Below are 23,063 nucleotides of genomic sequence, written 5' to 3'. Positions count from 1 at the left end.
AATACCACTTAATTGATCTCTAAAGTAACTTCTAGTTTCAAAGTTCTATGACTTTACAACTATAAAAAAATGCATTAAACCCATAAATAGCTAAACTTCCAGAGAAATACATTATTAGATATTAAATGTGTCATTTTTTAGTGCCTACCATGATACAGGTACTCAACAAACCTTGACTCATTTAACCTGCCCAGCACACATACACAATTCCTATTTCACATATGCAGAAACCGGAGTTCAGAAGGTTGCAGTGACTTAGTCAACATGACACAGCCAGTAGGTAGTGAAGCTGAAATTTGAGGCCACATCCCCTTTTCTTAAAAGTCTACTCCTTAACCTCATCATGCCAAACTACCTTACTATGGTCAAAACATTATCATTACCTTTTCGGAAAAGCTACTGGGGCAAAATTACAGAAAAAAAATATCTATTTGTCAGTTTGTCAACACAGCTAGAGAAACACCCTGAGGAGTGCCTAACTGATGAAAATATTGAGAACACATGTCATTTTGAAATGATTTTCTTAAATATATGGAATAGATTAATGATGTGAAAGCCGATCAAACTAAATTTAGATGTGAATTTTCCATTTGAAAAACCCCAAGCTCTAATACTGATCCAGGCTACAGAGAGTAAGTGATTACATCTTATTTTTTGAGAAAGGGTCTTAGTCCATCACCCAGGCTGGAGTGCAGTAGCATGATCAAGGCTCACTGCAGCCTCGACCTCCTAGGCTAAAGCGATCCTCTCACCTCAGGTAGCTAGGACTATAGGCATGCACCAGCACACCTGGCTAATTAAAAAAAAATTTTTTTAGAGGTGGGATCTCACTATACTTCCCAGGCAGTTGGTCTTGAACTTCTGGGATCAAGCAATTCTCCCAAAGTGCTGAGATTACACGCATAAACCATTGTTCCCAGTCCTAAATTTCTGATTCTTGAGAGGTAAATGAATAGAAACCATATAAATATTCTAATGCACAGAAAAGTATTTCCATAGTTTCAGGATTATATTACATTTTATTTCATTGAAAATATGAAACATCACGCCTGTAACGGCACTTTGGGAGGCCAAGGTGGGCAGATCACGACCATCCTGACTAACACAGTGAAACCCCGTCGCTACTAAAAATACAAAAAAATTAGCGGGGCATGAAGTCCCAGCTACTCGGGAGGCTGAGGCAGGAGAGTCGCTTGAACCTGGGAGGCAGAGGTTGCAGTGGGCTGAGATCACGCCACTGCACTCCAGCCTGGGTGAGAGCGAGACTTTGTCTCAAAAGAAAAGAAAAGAAAATAGGAAATAAATATTACTACCGTATAAAAGAGAATAACTGTTTATGACAGAAAATTTGAAATGAATCATAAAATTTGGGAAATGTCTAAAAGTATAACCATAATATTTGTAAGTGAAAAGCTACATTTTATAGCAAAATAAAAATTTGTGTAGATATGTTTATATAAGCATATATTATATTTAGGTGCTGAGTCAAAACTCAAATATGTAAAAAAAGTATTAAGTAGCATCTATTTGTTGGAACAGCCTTCAAATATAAACTGTACACAGATTTTGTATTATCTTTTGAAATAACAATTTAGCAGAAATAAATTATCTTTGAGACCAAACAGTTCTGATCTTCAAGGTGGTTTTGAGGTAGGAAGAAAGAGAATTTCTTTGGGACATACAGAATCAGCTTGAGATAATGACATTGGCTTTGAAAAATAATTTCAGGAGTAAGTCTTTATTTCTAGCGTGCAGGCTTACTCTTAACCACATTCCTAGCTCAGGGCTCACAGAAATGATTAAAAAATAATTCTAAATGCTTGAACTAGCACATGAATACCTCACGGCAACATTGGCTTGCTTATTTTAACTGATGTTCATTTAAACAGCAACATGCGAAATGTCAGCATTTCAAGTGAATTAATCAGTTGTTATCCCTGATATAATCACCCATTTTGGACGAGGTGCTGATGAACACATGCTCAGATTGAAAGTAAAATGAGGGTAACTATAATTTTCCCAAAGGCCATAAGCTTGAGCATATGAATGAGATCACTTAATAATCTAATTTTCACTGGCTTCACCTACAGGATGCAGTTTCTCAATAGCCATGCAAAGCTTCCCCAGTGTCAAACGTTTCTGGGAATCCCCAGCCGCTATCTCCTGTTCTCATATGTAATCACGAGTAGATGCCTCCTGGGCACTGCGGCTCCTCCAACAATATTCAGCACAGAGCCACAGCCTTTCCTGCTGCTCCTCGAGGCCCAGCTGTGGCTAGTGTGCTTCACCAATATTATATCAGGCCACTGTGCCAGCTTTTCCAGGGTGCATGACACTCCTCTGCCACCACCCTGTTAAGCACACTCGACTGATTCCCTGGGCCTCAACAGTGTCTGAGCAGTATGTGGGTTGTATGGGAAATGGGATTATGATCCACCCTGACTCCCCACCTGGTTCCAATGGATAAGGTACAGACTCTAGGAACTGAAAGCTAGTTGATGATCACCTGTGGGTTTATTAGTAAACCAAATTTATTAGCAATCTGGGCAAGTGCCCAAGAGGCTCTGAGAACCACAGTAAACTTGGATTGGATAATGCAATTTGGATCCAGAGCCAAAGTGTGTCATTGCATCCCCACCCACATTCAGACCTTGGGGTCATCTGGAGCCTGAGGTGGACTGGGAGAGTAAGGGAGAAACAGATCTTCAGAGCAAACTTGCCATCAAGCCAGTTGCGTGGAAGATCACAGGCCCATCCTATTTGACCTTATTACTCGCTGAGCAGAGTGTAAAGAGGAAAGAGTGAGAGGTTGACTCTCCCCCTGTGCTTTATCCCATGGAAGCAGAGGGCTGGAGAATGTGAGTGCCCCTGCTCGCACACGGGTCATAAAGAGCAAGAGACTTGTGCAGGAGTAGTCACTTTTAACACGGGGACATTCTTCCTAACAGGAGGCTGTCACCAGTGAAAGGAGCTACCCTTCTCCTTTGTAGGGAAGCAGGGATAGGGTTGGCAGAGAAGCTAGAAGCTTAATTTCAAAGCCACAGCCCTGATGGGAAGAAGTTCCCTCTTCTGTGAAAACATGAAGATGGGAGATTAAATTTCTTCCTTTGAGACTATGCAGTTGTTGAAGTGCTGGTGAGGAAAGGGCAGAGGGAAAATGGCTGCGCTTACTTTGTGTTACATTCTCTTTGAGGGATCCCAAAACACTCTAGTCTATACCCTCCAAGTGTGAGAAAGTTTATTAAGAGAGTTCTTCCAGCTTTGGCTTGTCATCTTCCTGCCTTTGCTGGGTCTAATGGGCTGGCAGTGAAGACAATCCAAGTGGCAGCCTTGCTAGTGCAGAGAGCCCCCTTTGCTTCCTTCCAAAGAAAGAATGCTGCATTCACTGGCCTGTCACACTTGGCTACTTTCCCTTAGAATTAATTCTCTTCCGGAAGATGTCACAGTCCCCTTCCTCCCTGAAAATCTATGGAACAGACCAAGAATTTACCAAACATACCCATATATATCTATAATGTCAGCAATAATTATCATTAGTGTTTTTTCAGCAGGAGTCTCTTCCTCACTCAACACAGAGACAACTGGTGGGTCTGTTCTGCGAGTTAACCAGACTCTGCCAGCTATGTCCACACTTAGGCAGTGAATCTGACCCAGGCCCAGGCTGTCATTCCCCACTCTGCATAAGTCATAATCTAATTTTGTAAGCAGGCATATCCATGAGGGCTGCTTAACTTAAGGAGAAGTGAGCTTTGAGATACTTAAAACGTGAAACCAAAATAACAAAGAAGATAAATAGAGGAGTTCAAGAAGTCATTTAAATGGAAGAGTCTATTAATTCATCTATTCACTCTTTATTTTACTCAGCATTTATTTAGAACTTTTGTAGGTGCTAAAAACAGTGTGTGAAGGTTTAAAAAAAAAAATATTTAGTTCCTGTCCTTAAGGATCTCACAGTCTAAGTATAAAGGCAGACATGCAAACAGGCAAATAATACCTGCCATAAATCCTTTTCCATGAAATGTGGGCATAATGAATTTTATAAAAATGAAACATGATAAATGCTATAACAGAACATAAAGTGCTATGAAGTACAGGGAGGAACTAATTTTTACTATAATTTTTATTATTGTTACTAGAATCATTAGGTAGTCCCTAAATTGGAAAGATCTGTGAACATATAAAAAATGACAAGTACTTAAGCTTAATTTTTTTCACACATGACTATTCTAGGCCTGGATTTCTATTACAGTATTTCTTGAATATACTTATTTTTAAAGTTTATTTATGGAATAATTATGGTAGCAATGACCAGTGAGGACCTTTGAGTTATAAAAATAGATCTTTTATAAAGTAAACTCATTTACTGAGAAGTCATTGGAACATCTTGGTCTTGTGGAAAAACACAGTTATTATTTACTGATAAATTATTTCCTGCTTATGTAACTGACCTGCCATGTTAAAGCATTAAATTAACATTTTGGAAAATGAAGCAAATATCTTTCTACAAATAGAAAGGATCATTTTAAGGTTTTTAATTTGTTTCTTGCTTTTATTCAGTTTTCTGAGATAAAAATTAAAGAGTTAAAAATATTTCTTTTAGTTAATAATTTTTAAGTTACTTGGAAGTCACTGAAGCTCATTTGATCTATATTATTTTTCTGAACTGGTGGGACAAATCTCTACAAGCATCCATAGAGACAGCTCCCAAGTATCAGTGAATTGAAGGATTTGGGGATATGCTTTACTGATTGTTCCATATTTCTTTACTTTTTACACTGCTTTTCTTTATTCAATCTTACTGTTTCATTGCTGTTGCTTTATTTCTAGCAATGAAAAAAGCTCATGCCTCAGGCTCTTCACTGGTACACTGGAATATTGCTCAACTCTTTGGTGGACATCAGTTTCAGTAAGTGATTGTGTGTGTCCCTCTTGGGAAACCTGCTATAGACCTCTCCTTACAGACAATATTCAAGTATAGAATAGACACAGTATAAAGTAGAAATTGATATAAACAAAAAAGTCAATGAATGTAGTGTTTATGGAAATTCATATTCCATATAACTGGTGATTATGTATGGTGAAACATCTGTTGTTTCTCCTGCTAGTAGCACCCTGATTTTCCTTGTAGACTTATCCATCCCTAACTCAATCCATATAACCAGACAGCCAATGACAATGGTGTATCACAGGAACCACAGTGTCTGTATCAGAAGTGGTCACATGAGTCAAGAAAGGTTAATTAGAGCCAGCCCTGAGACTTCTGCATGAACTAATGAGTTGGGGTTTCTGTTTTGGTGAGAGTAAGCTCGGAGCTGTTGGAACCAATCTGCTGCCTAAGAATGGCACCAGCACAAAGAAAGCCAAGTGAAGAGCTGGAAAGACAGAAAGACATCCTGGTCCTGATAATATTGTTTGAGCCCCTAGATATAGCTGGCCCTGAGGCTAGTGTAATCTTATACATTTCAGAAAAATGAGCCAATAAATTGCTAAGTTTATTGCAGCATATTTTCTTTATTCTTAAAGTTCACCTTTATCACATTGATTTGTTATCATCTCTTATTTGTTTCCTTTACTAGATTTGAAATGCCTTGAGATCAGAATTCCCGCTAGCTAGCAAATAACAGATGCTCATTAAATATTTATTTGACAAACAATTCAGAATCTATCCTTCAAACAAAAATCACACAGCGAGATATTTACCAACATTGATAACATATATTAACATTTTTCAATAAGGGTTAGATTTTATAGTTATCAAATTACCGTTTTTGTGGGGAAAAAATGGAATACTACCTGGCTTAAAAAAATCTGGGAAAGACTTTGCACCAATAAACATTCTGCTAATAGAATTTCAAAAATAAAAGATACGTGGAGAAAAATGACATCTTCCATTATAATTAAAGTTACTGGTATTATAAATACTGATGAACAGGATACCTACATGAAGTCCCACAATCTAGTTTCTACTTTGCTCACTTGTATTAGTCCCTTCTCAAACTGCTATAAAGAACTACCTGAGACTGGATAATTTATGAAGAAAAGAGGTACAATTGATTTACTGTGTCATGGGCTTAACAGGAAGCATGACTGGGAGGCCTCAGGAAACTTACAATCATGGTGGAAGGTGAAAGGGAAGCAAGCTCATCTTACCATGCGGAGCAGCAGAGAGCGTTGGGGAGGGAGAGAAGTTGTGGGGGTGGGGAGAAGTGCCACACACTTTTAAACCTGCAGATCTCGTGAGAACTGAGTCACTAGCATGAGAACAACATGGGAGAAATCTGCCCCCATGATCTACTCACCTCCCACCAGGTCCCTTCCCCAACATTGGGAATTGCAATTCAACATGAGATTTGGGTGGGGACACAGAGCCAAACCATATTACTACTCTAACAAATGAATTGCAAAGTTATATAATATCTAACAATTCCAATATACAACTTCACTTTACTCTCTCTATCTCTGTTGGGATGATGTTGCTATAATTGTAGAAATCAATCTTTATTCAACCAAATGTGTAGTTAGCCATTTGGAGAGTTTCCTTTTGTGTCCCACCCTGAAAGTCTTTAAAGAGAAGACTAGAAATATTACTACCTGTCACTGCTTGAACCACCTGCTGGTGGTGTCTATTTATCCATGGATTTCTGGGTAAATAATGATTAATAACTAAGAAAGATCAGTGATTCACAAAACATAATTTGCCATTCAAGACAAGCAGTGTTTAGAATGGCAGGTAGAGGTAGGGACTAATCATAAAACTTTATTCGAGTGAGGAGTTCTTCATTTGAATATTACAGGTTTTTCTGTTTTGTTTTGTTTTAAAATCAGTAAAAGAAACTGGGTCCTAGAAGCTGCAGTGATCTAAGTAACAGCGAGTTTGTGCATTCTTTTTTTTTGTTTGTTTTCGTTTACATACATTTAAATTAGTACACTGCTGGCACACCTCATTTGCATGAAATTCTGCACCATACTTACTCATTGTAGTAAAGTTACCTCCTTCCTGGGGTGGGGGAAACTACTTTGGAAGATAATTTTCACTGAAATCTAACCAAACTTCATTAAGTAAATTGTGACAAGATTATAAATGATATGAAAACTAACATTCTAACATTTGGCCATCAAGTTTAAGAAAGTGGTTTGCCTATATAAATTTTAGTAATTTTTCAAAGATAACATATTCTACCCTCATATGGTCCTCAGAATTAAAGCCTAATGAACAGGAAAGAAAAGGAAAAGACTGCAACTGAGTGCTAAGGCAGAACATCTTGTCAGATGCAACTAATGAATGTAGAGTATATACTAAATACCAAGTACAGAATTTCATAGGGGCAACAAGGTAACAGTCCATATTTTTCACTTACACAGCTGAAGTAGATTTTGCAATGACCAGTTGCATTAAATGCACCAAACACAATTTCAAAAATAGACCTAAAACCTATAATAAATCTACACTCTACTTCCTCTCTTATGAAGGACTCATACCTGAAAGGAATGACCATACAAAAATGAACAAGCACACACTTCCCTGGCATACCCAGCAGATTCCCTTGCCACAACCAACACAAACTTTTACTCAACAGAGGGTGAGGCTCAGCCATCAGCAGGTGTGGAATTATTCCAGTCTCTCTCAATGTAGTTGACTCTAGATTTTCTTTCTTCACTTGGAGTTTTTGTTTAACTGAGGTCTAACTGAAAGTTCAATGTTGAATGGCTTCTAGCCCACAGAGTTTACCTACAAGATCGCTTGGCTTCATTTTGGGAAAGAGACTTTTTATTTTGCCACCAGAAAGTGAAACCAAAATTTAAAACACAAAGCATTCTTAGTTATATGATTTCCTTCATCTTTCCTGGTTTAGGAAGAAGCTGAGTTTTATGTGGTTCTGCGAGCTGACATTTGGCATGCTTTGTTCTTTGGTGGTAAGAATTATTCAGTAAGTCTTTCTATTGTTTGTTTTCTGAATTCGAATTACTAACTTTTTAACTTTGGAAGGCAAGACAAGCTTACTCATTTTTTAAAGTGTCTGCTTCATATGGTGTATCTTAATTTTTATAAATATGTTTGTTTGCTTGTATGTTTGTTTTTGTAAAATTCTATTTGTCCAGTTCTCCTTAGTCCTCTGGGATAAGTCAGTTATTTACTAAGAGGCTTCTGTGCCACTTCCTTGCAATAACAAGCAGACACCTCTTTTTTTCTTAATGATAGGATCACAGTTTTAATGAATAAACATCACAGTTTCTAACCACTGTTTTAACTGAAGTATTAAAGGATGCATGTGGGTCTCAGTGATCCAGGCAAAAGTACCTTTGAAAGTATTCTGTGGAAGATGCTGTTATCCACATGAATAGGAAAAAAAAATGTCCTAGACATCTATCTTGTCCTCCCAGGTGTTTATGAGGATTGCTGCAAACATTGTAATTTCTAGGGGCATTTCAGCCTGGGTACATTAAATATAATCTAATTCCCATTTCACAGTTATATCAGTAGCTAAGGTGACTTGGTATCTGGTGATAGGAACTGATATAAAGGTCTGTGAACTTCATTCTGATAAATTTTTAACTGCATTCACTTTCTTTTTCATGTGACTTTTATCTTATTACAAAAGTTAGAAGGAATCATAAATTTAAAAAATCTACCTGCAATCCTACCAACCCCTCTTCACATTTTAATATTGGTTTATCTAGATTTTCTTTATTTAGTAATCTATCTTTACCCTTAAATTATAAAGAACTTTCCAAAACATTGTGCTCTTTTAAATAGATGTCCTGCTTACAGAATCTGCCTCCAGAACCTTGAATCTATAAGCAGAATCTTGAGGTACTCTCTCATGGCCTAAGTAGGTGTGGTTATATTTTTTGGAATAAATCCCTCTTGTTTCCTGTTGACTTTATAAGACCTCTCTTCCTACATATCATGGACAAAATAATTTGGAAGCTGCTTCTTGGATTTATGAATCATTTAATAAAGTCATCTCCCCAGCTCAGGTTTTTCTTGGATCAATAAAGTTTTCAAAAGTAATTGATTCAGCCAAAAGAAGCCACCAGAGAGCTTTACAAAGGACTCCACATACAAGGAACTCTATTGAATATCAATAACAGTATTCTAGATTCATGTGTGATTCAACCTTGTAACAATACTAATGTTTGGCATGGGGTAAGCCAGCAGTCACTCCTGAATAAAAATCAAAACAAAACGAAATAAGTAACATAAAAAAATCCTAAATCTACAATATCACCATTGGTGTTGAAGCCCAATAGGCTACTGACTGTTTTTTAAATTTAAGTCTTTGAATAATGTGAGATGCTACCAAAAATTATTTAATATTGTAGCAATTTTATAAAATAACCTAGAAATGATATTAGCAATAACCAACATTTTAAAGCACTTAATATGTACCTTACATTAAATATCTATGAGACTTTATATGTACTCTTTTGCATACACATTTTATAACAACCTCATGAGGTATAGAGGTAAACTGCCCAACACTATCCAGGTGGCAAACTGCAGAAGAGGATAAATCAAGCTTTGTGTGACTCAGATGCCCTTTGCATCATCCTCACGATGCATGTGGCATTCTGCAGATATTTATATGACTCCAGAGTCCATTTCATTTCTGCTAGGTTAAACTTCCTGACCTCTAACAAAGCAGGACACTTAGATACTCTAAAATGATTCATATTTGGGTCCTACCAAAGATCTGTCCAAAGATGTGCTTATTGTGTGGTTCAAGGCACAGGGAAACCTCTAGATTATGAATCCCAGAACGCAATTTGACTGATATTCAGGTTTTTCATTGAGTACATGAAAATAAATTTGAACTGCCTTCTCCTTCCTTAAGAAGAACCCTTCCCTGGCTCTGAAAACATTGTCAATGGGGTATATGCAATAGTAGAGGATAAAGGGAACTGAAACGAATTAATAGAACTTTATTAAAACTAATATGCATATAACTAGTTTTAAAAGGTAAAGAAACAAGGGAAAATGAGCTCATCGATGTATGAGGAGTTACCCAACCTGGAAAATATTATGGCAGGGATAAAACTACTGCAGTATTAAAGACACACACACACAGACACACACACACACACACACACACACACACACACACACAGCATTTCTAAGGCTACCTGATGAGTCTTTGAAACAGAAATCCAGCTGGCTCTAGCCTTTTAGATGATGTTTTTTTTTTTTTTTCTAAAATATGGCTAACAAGCTTATATGACTTATTCTCTATCAAAAATGAACTCTGAAGAGCAACCTGACTCTAAGAATAACTTCTAATATCTAGGATGAGCACCTGTGGTTCTGTTTGCTCACTAACTTCACAAAGTGTCATTCCCTTTAAGGGTAGGGATGGCATTTTGATCAAATTTATTTTCTCTTCATTTTTCTGGACTAATCGTAATTGACCACAGATTATAGTTGCCAGCACCATTCTAGGTGCCAAAGGATCCTTGGCACCTTACCACAAGTACCTGTCAGGTTGGTTGAGAAGGGAAATGTCAGCAGACAATTAGGATATGGTGACAAGTGCTGTGATGGGCCATAGGCACTCAAACTTCATGGCCACATGGTGAAGGGGAGCGTGGGCAGAGCGGTGGTGAGAAAGAACCTTTCTTGCGAGATTTTGTAAAGGACACGCGTGGTCCAGGTGAAGAAGGGGGTGAGAGGTGCTCTAGGCTAATAAGCTTATGAATGAAGGCACAGAGGTGTGACAAAGCATCCTTGAGGAACTGTGTTGCGGGAAGTCAGGGACTCCCAACAGAGGGGCCGGCTAAAGCCATGGCAGAAGAACATAAATTGTGAAGATTTCATGGACATTTATTAGTTCCCCAAATTCATACTTTTATAATTTCTTATGCCTGTCTTTACTGTAATCTCTGAACATAAATTGTGAAGATTTCATGGACACTTATCACTTCCCCAGTCAATACCCTTGTGATTTCCTATGCTTGTCTTTAATCTCTTAATCCCGTCATCTTCGTAAACTGAGGAGGATGTGTGTTGCCTCAGGACCCTGTGATGATTGCATTAACTGCACGGATTGTTTGTAGAGCATGTGTGCTTGAACAATATGAAATCTAGGCACCTTGAAAAAAGAACAGGATAACAGCAATGTTCAGGGAACAAGAGAGATAACCTTAAAATCTGACTGTCAGTGAGCTGGGCGGAACAGAGCCATATTTCTCTTCTTTCAAAAGCAAATAGGAGAAATATCACTGAATTCTTTTTCTCAGCAAGGAATATCCCTGAGAAAGAGAATGCGCTCCTGAGGTTACACCTATGAACAGCCCCCTCGGGGGTGGCTGTCTTTTATGGTTGAAGCCGAAGGGATGAAATAAGCACCAGTCTCCTGTAGCACTCCCAGGCTTATTAGGACAAGGAAATTCCCGCCTAATAAATTTTAGTCAGACAGGTTTTCTGCTCTCAAACCCTGTCTCCTGATAAGATGTTATCAATGACAATGTGTGCCTGAAACTTCATTAGCAATTTAAATTTTGCGCCATCCTGTGGTCCTGTGATCTCTCCCTCCCTCCATTTGCTTTGTGATATTTTATTACCTTGTGAAGTATGTGATCTCTGTGACCCACACCCTATTCGTGCACTCCCTCCCCTTTTGAAAATCACTAATAAAAACTTGCTGGTTTTATGGCTTGGGGAGCATCACGGAACCTACTGACATGTGATGTCTCCCCTGGACACCCAGCTTTAAAATTTCTCTCTTTTGTGCTCTTTCCCTTTATTTCTCAGATCAGCTGACGTGTAGGGAAATAGAAAAGAACCCATGTTAACTATCAGGGGCAGCTTCCCCGATATCTGGCACCCAACGTGGTCTTTCTTTTTTCCTAAGTGCATGTGGGAACCTGATTCCCCTTGGTAGATGGGGAGAAATTGCATCGGCTTAGTCCACAGATATGCGTGTTCGACTCCCTGATGACTAGTGAGTAGTCTGTGTATGGTCTGGGTTAACTATGGGTGACACGAGTATAAAAATTATACTTATCTCTTCTATATTAAACTCCGGTTAAAACAGTGAATGGTTTGAGTGCCCATGGAAAATATGGTCACTCTATTCAGGGCACTGGTAACATTGTGTCCTTGGATGCCCGAAAAAGGAACTTTAGATGTAAACCTGTTACTGGTCTCGACAGGGAATTATGTTCCCTTCACTGGGGTGATTGGGCCTTGGTGCATGCCATCCTAATACCTCCTCAACCTTCCTCTCCCCCACAGCCTTTGTTATCTGATCAGCCTCTCCCTTCAGCTACTCCTCCCCTACTATGATGCTGAAAATTCAATGTCTAACTCTGGTGACTCTGGCTTAATCGTATCCCATATTTATCTTACTTCTTTTCATGAAGATCTGGTACTTGAAGCTCCTGTGACTTACATAGCCCAGAACCATAGATATGCTAATTCCTCCCTCTTCAAACCTTTGCAGCATTTGCTTCTGGGCATCACCTAATGGCTCTGGGACCAAACTACAGTTTACCTGTAATTCTACAGGCCCTCCCCATCCACTTCAGCCCCTCACCCTCCTGTCATCTCAGTTCCTCAACTGGTCACTTTGCCATCCACTCAGCCTGCTTCTCTGTACCCTTCTTCACACATGGACACCTGTAATCACCAGTATACTTCTGCTTCTTCTACTCCTTCAATTCCCCTTTCTCACACTCTCATTCTGGTCTGCGTCGATATGCGCCACTCAGTCTTACTTTTTTAAAAGAATTTAAGGATGCTTGTACTCAGTATGGTCCTACTTCTCCTTATGTTAAAATGGTATTGCAAACTTTTTGTACAGAGGTCACTTTACTTCCTTTAGACTGGGACCTTTTGGCAAAAGCTGTTGTTACCCCATCTCAGTATTTACAGTTTCGTACTTGGTGGTCAAAAGAGACCTGTCTCCAGGCTCAACTAAATCAGACTAATGGCATTCTAATTACTCAGGCTCAGCTCACAGGTTCCAATAGTTTCTCTAATACTTATGCCCAGTTAGGCTTTGATATTTTCACCACAAAACAATTAACAAATATCTGTATGAGAGCTTGGGATAAATTACTTCCCCAGGCCAAGCTCCTGTTTCTTTTACTACTGTTAAACAAGCTCAATTGCTTTTGCTACCTAATATCATTTTAAACAAAGGAGATAAGACACGTGGCCTTGAGATGGGCTCCAGCAGTGAAGAGGCCAGTTATTGGATTAATGTAATTTCTAAACAATGGCCCACCTGCACCATACACATTCAAAGAAAAAAGTTTGAAGGCCTAGTAGATACTGGTGCTGATGTTTCTGTTATTTCCTCTAGTTTATGGCCTTCCTCCTGGCTTAAACATCCCGCCAAGATGGGACTAGTAAGTGTTGGAAAAGCTGAGGAAGTTTATGAGGGCACATTTATCTTGCCTTGCACTGGTCCTAATGGTCGAAAGGGTACAGTTCAGCCCTGTATCACACCAATCCCCATTAATCTTTGGGGTAGAGATTCACTGGCACAATGGGGGGCTGGAATTAATATTCCACATAACTCTTATAGTGCTCCCAGTCAGCATATGATGGAAAACATGGGATTTGTTCCTGGACTCGGTCTCCATCCAAAGCATGAAGGGATTACTAAACCTCTCCCAGTTACTATGAAAGAAAACAGGGCTGGTTTAGGTTATCCTTTTTAGTGGCAGCCACTGCCACGCCTCCTGATCCTATCCCTTTACAATGGAAATCTGACAGACCCGTTTGGATTCAGCAGTGGCCGCTTTCTTAAAAAAACAAACAAACAAACAAAAAAACTGGAGACTTTAACTCAATTGGTTTCTGAACAGTTACAACTTGGAAATGTGGAACCTTCTCTTTCCCCCTGAAATTATCCTGTGTTTCTAGTAAAAAAACGAAATCAGACAAGTGGCGATTGGTAACCGATTTAAGGGCCATTAACGCCGTAATTAAACCTATGGGAGTTGTCCAACCTGGCATGCCTGCCCCTGCTTTAATACCTAAAACTTGGCCTCTCATCATTATTGACCTTAAAGATTGTTTTTTTCATATTGCTTTACATAAATCGTATTGTGAAAAATTTGTTTTCACTGTACCATCTATCAATAATCAGGAGCCTGCAGCTTGTTATCAATGGAAAGTACTTCCTCAGGGAATGCTGAATAGCCCTACCATCTGCCAGCTTTATGTTGCACAAGTGCTGTCACTAGTTCGAGCCCAATTTCCCCAGGCCTATAGTCTTCATTATATTGATGATATTTTAATTGCTGCTCCCACTGATAAAGAATTAATTGACTGTTATCAAATTTTGAGCTGCCGTGTTACAGAGGCTGGATTACACATTGCTCAGGATAAAATTCAACAGACAACTCCTGTTCAATATTTAGGAATGGCGGTCAATAAACAACGCATTGAACCTCAAAAAGTTCAAATTAGGAGAGATTCCTTGAAAACTTTAAATGACTTCCAAAAACTTTAGGGTAATATTAATTATTTAAGACCCACTTTAGATATTCCGACCTATGCACTGTCTAACTTGTTTTCTGCGCTGCAGGGAGATTCCAATCTCCACAGTCCCAGGATTTTGACCCCTGAGGCTTCACTAGAACTGGAAGTCATAGAGGAGAGAATCCAGACTGCCCAGTTATCTAGAGTACAGCCATTTCAGTCTTTTCAGCTTCTGGTTTTCACTTAATTGCACTCCCCTACTGGACTAATAGTTCAACATAATGATTTAGTAGAGTAGTGTTTTCTTCCTCATTCTGTGTCAAAAACTTTGCCTGTTTATCTGGACCAAATAGCCATTCTAATTAGACAGGCACGGTGTACAATACTTAAAATTTCCGGATTTCATCTGAATTTAATTGTAGTTCCTTTAAATCGGCTCAAAGTTCAAGCTGCCTTTCAACATTCCGTACTGTGGCAAATTCACTTGGCTAATTTCATTGGCGTTATTGACAATCATTATCCAAAGAACAAACTGTTTGATTTGATAAAAATGACATCTTGGGTGGTCCCTCGATTAACCAAAGATCAGCCCATTTCTGAGGCCGTTACAGTGTTCACTGATGACTCCAGTAATGGCAATGCTGGTTATGTACATCCTACAGACAAGCTTATTTCTACCCCTCATGCCTCTGCTAAAAGGCAGAGTTAATTGCTGTGATTACTGCCTTACAGGATTTCCCCAAACCTTTAAATATCGTCTCAAATTCTACTTAACGTGGGAAAGAGGATATGCTTGTGTTTCACCAGGACATCATCAAACGAAAACCACAGGGAAAAGATGTCTGTGTCAGAGACCGCCCTCAGACGTGGTGAGATCTGTGCCAACTCCTTAGAAGCTGTCATGCCAAATCACAATGGGTCTGATTCAATCCTCTCTGATGGCAATGGAGACCCATCTAACTAATCCCACTTCTAATTACCTTTCTTTTTCTCCTTACAAACCTAAAAATCTCACCATTTCTATTAGCCTGAAAATAACATCCCTCTGTTCTTCTCTTCCTTCTTCAGCACTCAATCTCACTTACAATAGGTTTTATTTAATGATTCTCCTCATACTTTCTGTCTCACCAGTTTCCTCTCACACTGATTTACCTACTACACATAATTATTCTTATTAGGCTTACGTGCCTTTTCCTCCACTTATTCGACCTCTCACCTGGATGGACGCTCCTGCAGAAATCTACACTAACAATAGTGTGTGGATGCCTGGAGCTACAGATGACCATTGCCCTGCTCAACCAGGAGAAGAAGGCACTGCATTTAATGTTACCATGGGTTATAAATACCCCTCTCTGTGCCTTGGACAAGCACCTGGTTGTATTCATTTAGAAACTCAAGTCTGGGCTGCTTATCTTCTGGATAAATCAGCTACAGAGGAACTGGGACATTTGGTCTCTGGCCTCTCCCTTTCACCTTTATAACAAATGAAACGGGGAGTAATGGGAGATACCCCATACTTTCAATATAAACCTGCAGGAAAACCATGCCCTAAAAATTTTGAGGGCCCATCTAAAACTTTAATTTGGGAAGACTGTGTTAACTCACATGCAGTAATATTAAAAAATGACTCATATGGTTTAGTAATAGACTGGACACCAAAGGGCTGTTTAAAAAACAATTGCTCCTCTGGTGTAAGGGAATGCCTGGAGGCTGCTTATTTTATTTCTTATCAGGAGAACGAGAATCATCATTCTACTTTGCATAGGAGGTTCAGCTCATTCTTTCCTTTAAAATAAGAAGATAAAGGCATTACCCACCCCTCACCGAGGCCTCGTATGACACTCCTCATTCTGAGCCCAGAACACCCAGAACTTTGGAAATTGGCTATTGCCATGTCTGGACTGTGAGTATGGGAAGGGGAAACTATTCTCTCTGTTGTCCCCACTACTGTCCCCCTCTCTCACTATCAGCGTAGATCCAGATATTCTGCTTTACTTACCTCCAACCTGACTGCTCCTATACAGAGTTGTGTTAAGCCTCCTTACATGCTGTTAGTGGGAAATATCAAAATTTGGATGAACAGTCAAACTGTCCAATGCATAAATTGTCATTTATATACTTGTGTTAACTCCCATTTTGACTCCAGGAAAAGTGTAATGTTGGTTCGAGCTTGAGAAGGAATCTGGATTCCGGTAACTTTGCCCAAACCTTGGGAATCCTCCCCCTCAATACATTTAATTAATGAAGTGTTACAGCAAATTCTAAAAAGATCTAAGAGATTTGTTTTCACTTTAATCACTGTGATCATGGACCTAATTATGGTCACTGCACTGGTCACCACTGCTGAAATGGTGTTACATCAATCTATTCAAACGGCTCATTTTGTTAATCATTGGCAAGCCAATTCCACCCAAATGTGGAATTCTCAACGAGGCATTGATCAAAAATTGGCTAATCAAATTAATGATTTAAGGCAGTCTGTTATTTGGTTTGGAGATCGGGTAATGAGCCTCGAACATCGCATGCAAATGCAGTGTGACTGGAATACCTCTGATTTCTGTATCACCCTGTATTCCTATAATGAGACTGATCATTCATGGGGAACAGTCAAAGGACACCTTCTGGGTAGGGAAGATAATTATCAATGGACATAACCAAATTAAAGAAACAAATTTTTGAAGCCTCTCAAGCTCATTTATCCATTGTGCCTGGAGCTGAGGCATTAGATCAGGTGGCAGAAAATATTTATGGATTAAACCCCACAACCTGGATTAAGTTTATTGGGGGCTCCATTGTAGTAAATTTTGGAATTATGTTTCCCTGTTAAATCGGCTTGTTTTTAGCGTGTTGGACCAGTGAAAGAATCCTGTGTCAAAATCGAGAGAACGAACAAGCCTTCATCGCCATGGCACGTTTATATAAAAAGAAAGGGAGAGATGTTGCCAAAAGTCAGGGACCCCAAACAGAGGGACAGACTGAAGTCATGGCAGAAGAATATAAATTGTGAAGATTTCATGGACATTTATTAGCTCCCCAAATTCATACTTTTATAATTTCTTATGCCTGTCTTTACTGCAATCTCTGAACATAAATTGTGAAGATTTCATGGACACTTATCACTTCCCCAATCAATACCCTTGTGATTTCCTATGCCTGTCTTTATTTTAATCTCTTAATTCCATCATCTTCGTAAGCTGAGGAGGATGTATGTCGCCTCAGGACCCTGTGATGATTGCGTTAACTGCACAGATTGTAGAGCATGTGTGCTTGAACAATATGAAATCTAGGCACCTTGAAAAAAGAACAGGATAACAGCAATCTTCAGGGAACAAGAGAGATAACTTTAAAATCTGACTGTCAGTGAGCTGGGCGGAACAGAGCAATATTTCTGTTCTTTCAAAAGCAAAGGAGAAATATCACTGAATTCTTTTTCTCAGCAAGGAATATCCCTGAGAAGGAGAATGCGGCCCCTGAGGGTAGGCCTATGAATGGCCCCGTTGGGGGCAGCTGTCTTTTACGGTCAAAGCCGAAGGGATAAAATAAGCACCAGTCTCCTGTAGCACTCCCAGGCTTATTAGGACGAGGAAATTCCCGCCTAATAAATTTTAGTCAGACAGGTTTTCTGCTCTCAAACCCTGTCTCCTGATAAGATGTTATCAATGACAATGCCTGCCGGAAACTTCATTAGCAATTTTAATTTTGCCCCGTCCTGTGGTCCTGTGATCTCACCCTGCCTCCATTTGCTTTGTGATATTTTATTACCTTGTGAAGCATGTGATCTCTGTGACCCACACCCTATTCATGCATTCCCTCCCCTTTTGAAAATCACTAAAAATACTTGCTGGTTTTATGGCTTGGGGAGCATCACGGAACCTGCCAACATGTGAGGTCTCCCCCTGGACACCCAGCTTTAAAATTTCTCTCTTTTGTACTCTTTCCCTTTATTTCTCAGACCAGCTGATGCTTAGGGAAATAGAAAAGACCCCACGTTAACTATTGGGGGCGGCTTCCCCCAATAGAACTGGAGACAATTAAGTATGGGATAAATGTTAAGATGCAGATAGTGAGTGTTGGGAGAGGAGGTCAGAGTCTCTCATTAGCCAAATATTCTGTGCCTTCTGCTATTCATGAGGTGATGAACCAACCATTTATGAATAAGCATGAACACAGCTTTGCTGTTTTGTGCATGTGTCTTCCTGTAGCTCAGTGGGGAGTGTGTGTGCATGTGTGTGTGTGTGTGTCTGTGAATACTCCTGCCTACTAAATTGTTAGCTCCTTGAGGACAGGGACCACATGAGTCAGGAAACGTTTTAGACGGAGCATCATCCTTGAAGTCAGGGCAGTGCAAAAGTGGTACCATTAAGGGAACACAATACATAAAAGCTGAGATCAGTTAGAAAGCATCTTTCAAGTTAATTGTTGAGTGAAAATGAAAGGAATGTAGAATATGTTTTAAACATGTATGGACCACAAAATAATGTTAATTAAAGATTATTTTCCAAAGAAGATAAATGTTGGATTTACAAGAAAACAGAAGTTAACAATGAGGAGCATTTGTAAAGTTCCAGAACTGGAAAGTTTCACACCACATGTAGATGATGACAGGGGATTTACTGAAACAGTAGATAGGGTAGTGTGACTGGATTAAGATAAATAGGTGGAAAGTCTGATCGAGCTAATTCTTATAGAAAGTGTGTAGGGTATAAATCATAAATAAACAAATGAAGATAATAGTAGAAGATCCTGATCACCTGACAGAAAGTAAATAATTGATTTGAAACCAAAGCAGCTCCTGAGTTCTTAGGAAGGAAAAATAAATACTAGTATCATAATTTAAATGATGTTTGAGAAAGAGTTTCCAGCAATAATTTATATCTCTTCACAGAATGTAAACATTAAATTAAAAGGATGGAAGGAGCCTATGGTTATTTTTTTAAAAAGTGACCTTGTTTTTAATATGACCAATTCCATATGAAAAGCTGAGGAGATATAACAAATGCACCAGAAGCTTTGGGTTCTATCCCCGATTTTCCCTGGGCTACCACTTCTGCTTTCCAGTCTGACAACTAGATGTTTTTTTTTCTTTTCTCTTTTCTTTCTTCTTTCTTTCTTTTTTTTTTTTTTTTTTTTTTTTTTTTTTTGAGACCGCATTTCACTCTTGTTACCCAGGTTGGAGGGCAGTGCCACTATCTCAGCTCACCATGAACTCTGCCTCTTGGGTTCAAGCGATTCTCTTGCCTCAGCCTCCTGAGTAGCTGGGATTACAGGCATGCACCAACACGCCTGGCTACAAAATGTATTTTTAGTAGAGACAGGGTTTTTCCATGTTGGTTAGGCTGGTCTCAAACTCCCGACCTCAGATGATCCACCCACCTTGGCCTCCCAAAGTGCTGGGATTACAGGCGTGAGCCACCGCACCTGGCCTCTTTTCTCTTTTAAACTTACTTTTGTCTCTACTTTGTTATGTTATCTGGGGCAAGTCACATCAGCTCTCTGGGTATCAGATTCTTCAACTGTAACATGAGGAGGTAGGATCAAGATTGTCACTAAGGATGGCTTTCAAATTTACAATTCTAAAAAATTCCATAAAATTAATAGAATACAATCCTAGCTAATATTCCCCACAGATAAGCAAATTCCCATTTCTCCTATAAAGGGAAGAACACAGGACTCAGAAAACCTGAGGAGATCCCCCGAGTGAGTCTTAGTTCAGTGTTCATTTTAAAAGCAACACTTTCAAAAAAAGTATGTTTTTTCATAATGTCATAGAACTCATGGGATTTTATGGTCATAATTAGCAGCATTTTTTTTCTTTCTTAGCAGCTCAAAAAATTATGTGTGTTATACATTTAAATTATCTTTTAATTCTCAAGTCCGGTTAAGATCAGAGTATATATAGAAGCAGATCTTTCAAACATCCGATGCAACAGTATTTAGATGAATCAGGAACACAAGTAGAATGAGACAGAGTCACCAAAGTGGTTGTCACAATTTTATTAATTTTCAGAAAATCCTCGTACACTATAAGATAGTCCCTCTATATCTCCTGCTCAAGGTCATTCTTAAATAACTAATTCTTCTAAAGAAGACCCAGGGTTCTGTTGGTTGAAACTTTTTATTGTATTGTTATTCACTGTTGTTATATTTATTATCATAATAATTATTAATTTAGATCAATGTTTTTCAAACTGTAGACTGAAACCTATTTGTGGATTGTATCGTCAGTATAGTGCGTCATCACAGCATTTTAACAAATAAAGCAACGTATGCTAAAACAGGAAATCTCATCCTATCTGGTAAGAGTATCATTTCCTGAGACTCTTTCTGGATATGCTTTCTTTTTTGATCTTTTAATTTGTATTTTTAGTTCTGGAGTACATGTGCAGGATGTGCAGGTTTGTTACATAGGTAAACGTGTGCCATGGTGGTCTGGTGCACCTATCAACCCGTCATCTAGGTTTTAAGCCCAGCATGCATTAGATATTTTTCCTAACGCTCTCTCTCCCCCAACCCCACCCCAATAGGCCCCAGTGTGTGTTGTTTCCTTCCCTGTGTCCATGTGTTCTCATTGTTCAGCTCCCACTTATGAGTGAGAACATGCCGTGTCTGATTCTCTGTTCCTGTGTTAGTTTGCTGAGGATAATGGCTTCCAGCTTCATCCATGTCCCTCCTTGCAAAGGACATGATCTCATTCTATTTTATGGCTGCATAGTATTCCATGGTGTACATGTGCCACATTTTCTTTATCCAGTCTATCAATAGGCATTTCTATTGATTCCATGTCTTTGCTATTGTGAATAGTGCCGCAATGAACATACACATGCATGTATCTTCTTAATAGAATGATTTATATTTCTTTGGGTATATACTCAATGATGGAATTGTTGGTTCAAATGATATTTCTGGTTCCAGATCTTTGAGGAATAGCCACACTGTCTACCACAATGGTTGAACTAATTAACATTCCCACCAACAGTGTAAAAGTGTTCATACTTCCCCACAACCTTGCCAGCATCTGTTGTTTCTTGACTTTTTAATAATCACCATTCTGACTGGTATGGATATACGTACAAGCATACATTCACATATGGGAGTCCTGGGTCATGGTTTAGGATGCATTTTTTTTGCGGGTTGTGATCAAAAAAGATTTAAAAATGCTAATCTAGGCCCAGACTTGGAGGGCGCTGTGGCTGGCTATTAAACAGCTTGAAGCATAAGCAACCATGCAGAAAGATGCTGAATTTAGGGCAATGTCTTTGCAGAAGCACCATGTCCATAACCATACCAAAAACATGCTTGGCAAAATAGAGGTGCTTTGGATTGCTTTGAACTAGCTACTCATTTAGAAGTATTTGGTGAATCTGTTCTCTTTACAAGCCATCTGTATCGCCAGTCTCATTTGACAGTCTTTCTACTCAAAGGCCCCTAACTATTTAATTACTAATAGTAAACTGATAGGAATTTATAACAAAAAAATTCAATTGATCTCTGATAGTTGGTGACAACCTTTATTTCTAATATAAGAAAATTCCTTGGGAAATTCTACTTTGAAATTTGGACTCAGATGTTTAATATCTTTTAGGCAGTACATTCACCTAAGGAAGGTATTATTTGAGGAAGTAGACATTGTTAAATACCTTTCCTTCCAAATTACTCAGAATGATAAAGAGTTAGGTCCCCTTGCAGGCATATCATTCACTTGGTGTTTCCTATATTGCCCTGGAGTTTCTGCTTTCACTTCTATTTCAAGCATCCTTCCTGTACGTCAAAACAGGGGGTTCCTACAAAGGAGGAAATGAAACCAGCAGCTGTAATCATGAAAATGAGAAAGTATTGTTTCCCTCCAACCTGTATAAGTGGTGGAGTCTATGTCATAACTGAAGAATATTCTTCCTATCCCTTAGCTTTTTCAGAGCAACATTCTAATGTTGACTCTCTTTGAGATTCTAACCAGGAGTAGCACCTATGCTTATCTACAATCTCTTCATGGAACCAAATCATTTAATTTTACAAATGAAGAAACAGAGGCCTAGGTAAGCTTGTCACTAGCCCACGTTTGGAAAGCCTGTTACTGGGAGATCTGACATGGTGAAGATGTCCCACAGCAGACTGGTTATATTACACTGACTTACTGCATTTAGACTCTTTTTCAAGGACGCCTTAAATCTTTGAGAGAAGTGTAATACCTGACTCAGGTATTTTAAATCTATTATTGAGTTTCCACATGGAAGTTTCTCCTCTTACTGAAAATCATGCTAGGTGGGTACAACTAATAAAATAAATCCTAATAAATTTAATAAGTGATATAATCTGATTTTAAATCCCTTGCTATAGTTTCCATGTACTTCAGAAACAGAGGAATAAAGGCTATATATTCTTTCTCAAGATATCTGTGAGGAAGATCAATGGTGAGTAGATTTGCCTCTAGCATGGACATTCTGTAACCAAAATTCTCTTTATCCATTTGGATGCTATGAAGTAATATATTACCAATAAATATAAAAATAATACACCTGGTTTAAGTATAAGGCTTGAATCACTGCTACTTCAAAAGGAGTCAAAGGATTTTATTTATAGGTTGGAGAATACAGGAGATTCAGAAAAGGAGTAGCTTTTTAAAGATCATTATTTT

The 23,063-nt window shown here is 38.8% G+C and overlaps 1 protein-coding gene and 1 long non-coding RNA gene across 6 annotated transcripts in view; one reads left to right on the top strand and one right to left on the bottom strand.

Annotated features, from left to right (window-relative positions):
* RASGEF1B (RasGEF domain family member 1B) overlaps nucleotides 1-23,063 on the bottom strand; it is a 613,701-nt gene that overhangs the window by 118,655 nt on the left and 471,983 nt on the right. The gene's annotated exons all lie outside the window — the stretch shown is intronic.
* The window catches only part of LOC135970790 (uncharacterized), a 42,600-nt gene continuing 27,187 nt past the window's right edge, over nucleotides 7,651-23,063 (top strand). The window contains exon 1 of the long non-coding RNA XR_010586641.2: nucleotides 7,651-7,928. This is a non-coding gene — a long non-coding RNA (uncharacterized lncRNA). The remainder of the gene's footprint in view (nucleotides 7,929-23,063) is intronic.

The sequence above is a fragment of the Macaca fascicularis genome, chromosome 5 (genome assembly GCF_037993035.2).
Source record: "Macaca fascicularis isolate 582-1 chromosome 5, T2T-MFA8v1.1".
Lineage (NCBI taxonomy): Eukaryota > Metazoa > Chordata > Mammalia > Primates > Cercopithecidae > Macaca > Macaca fascicularis.
This window is presented reverse-complemented; position numbering and strand designations above follow the sequence as displayed.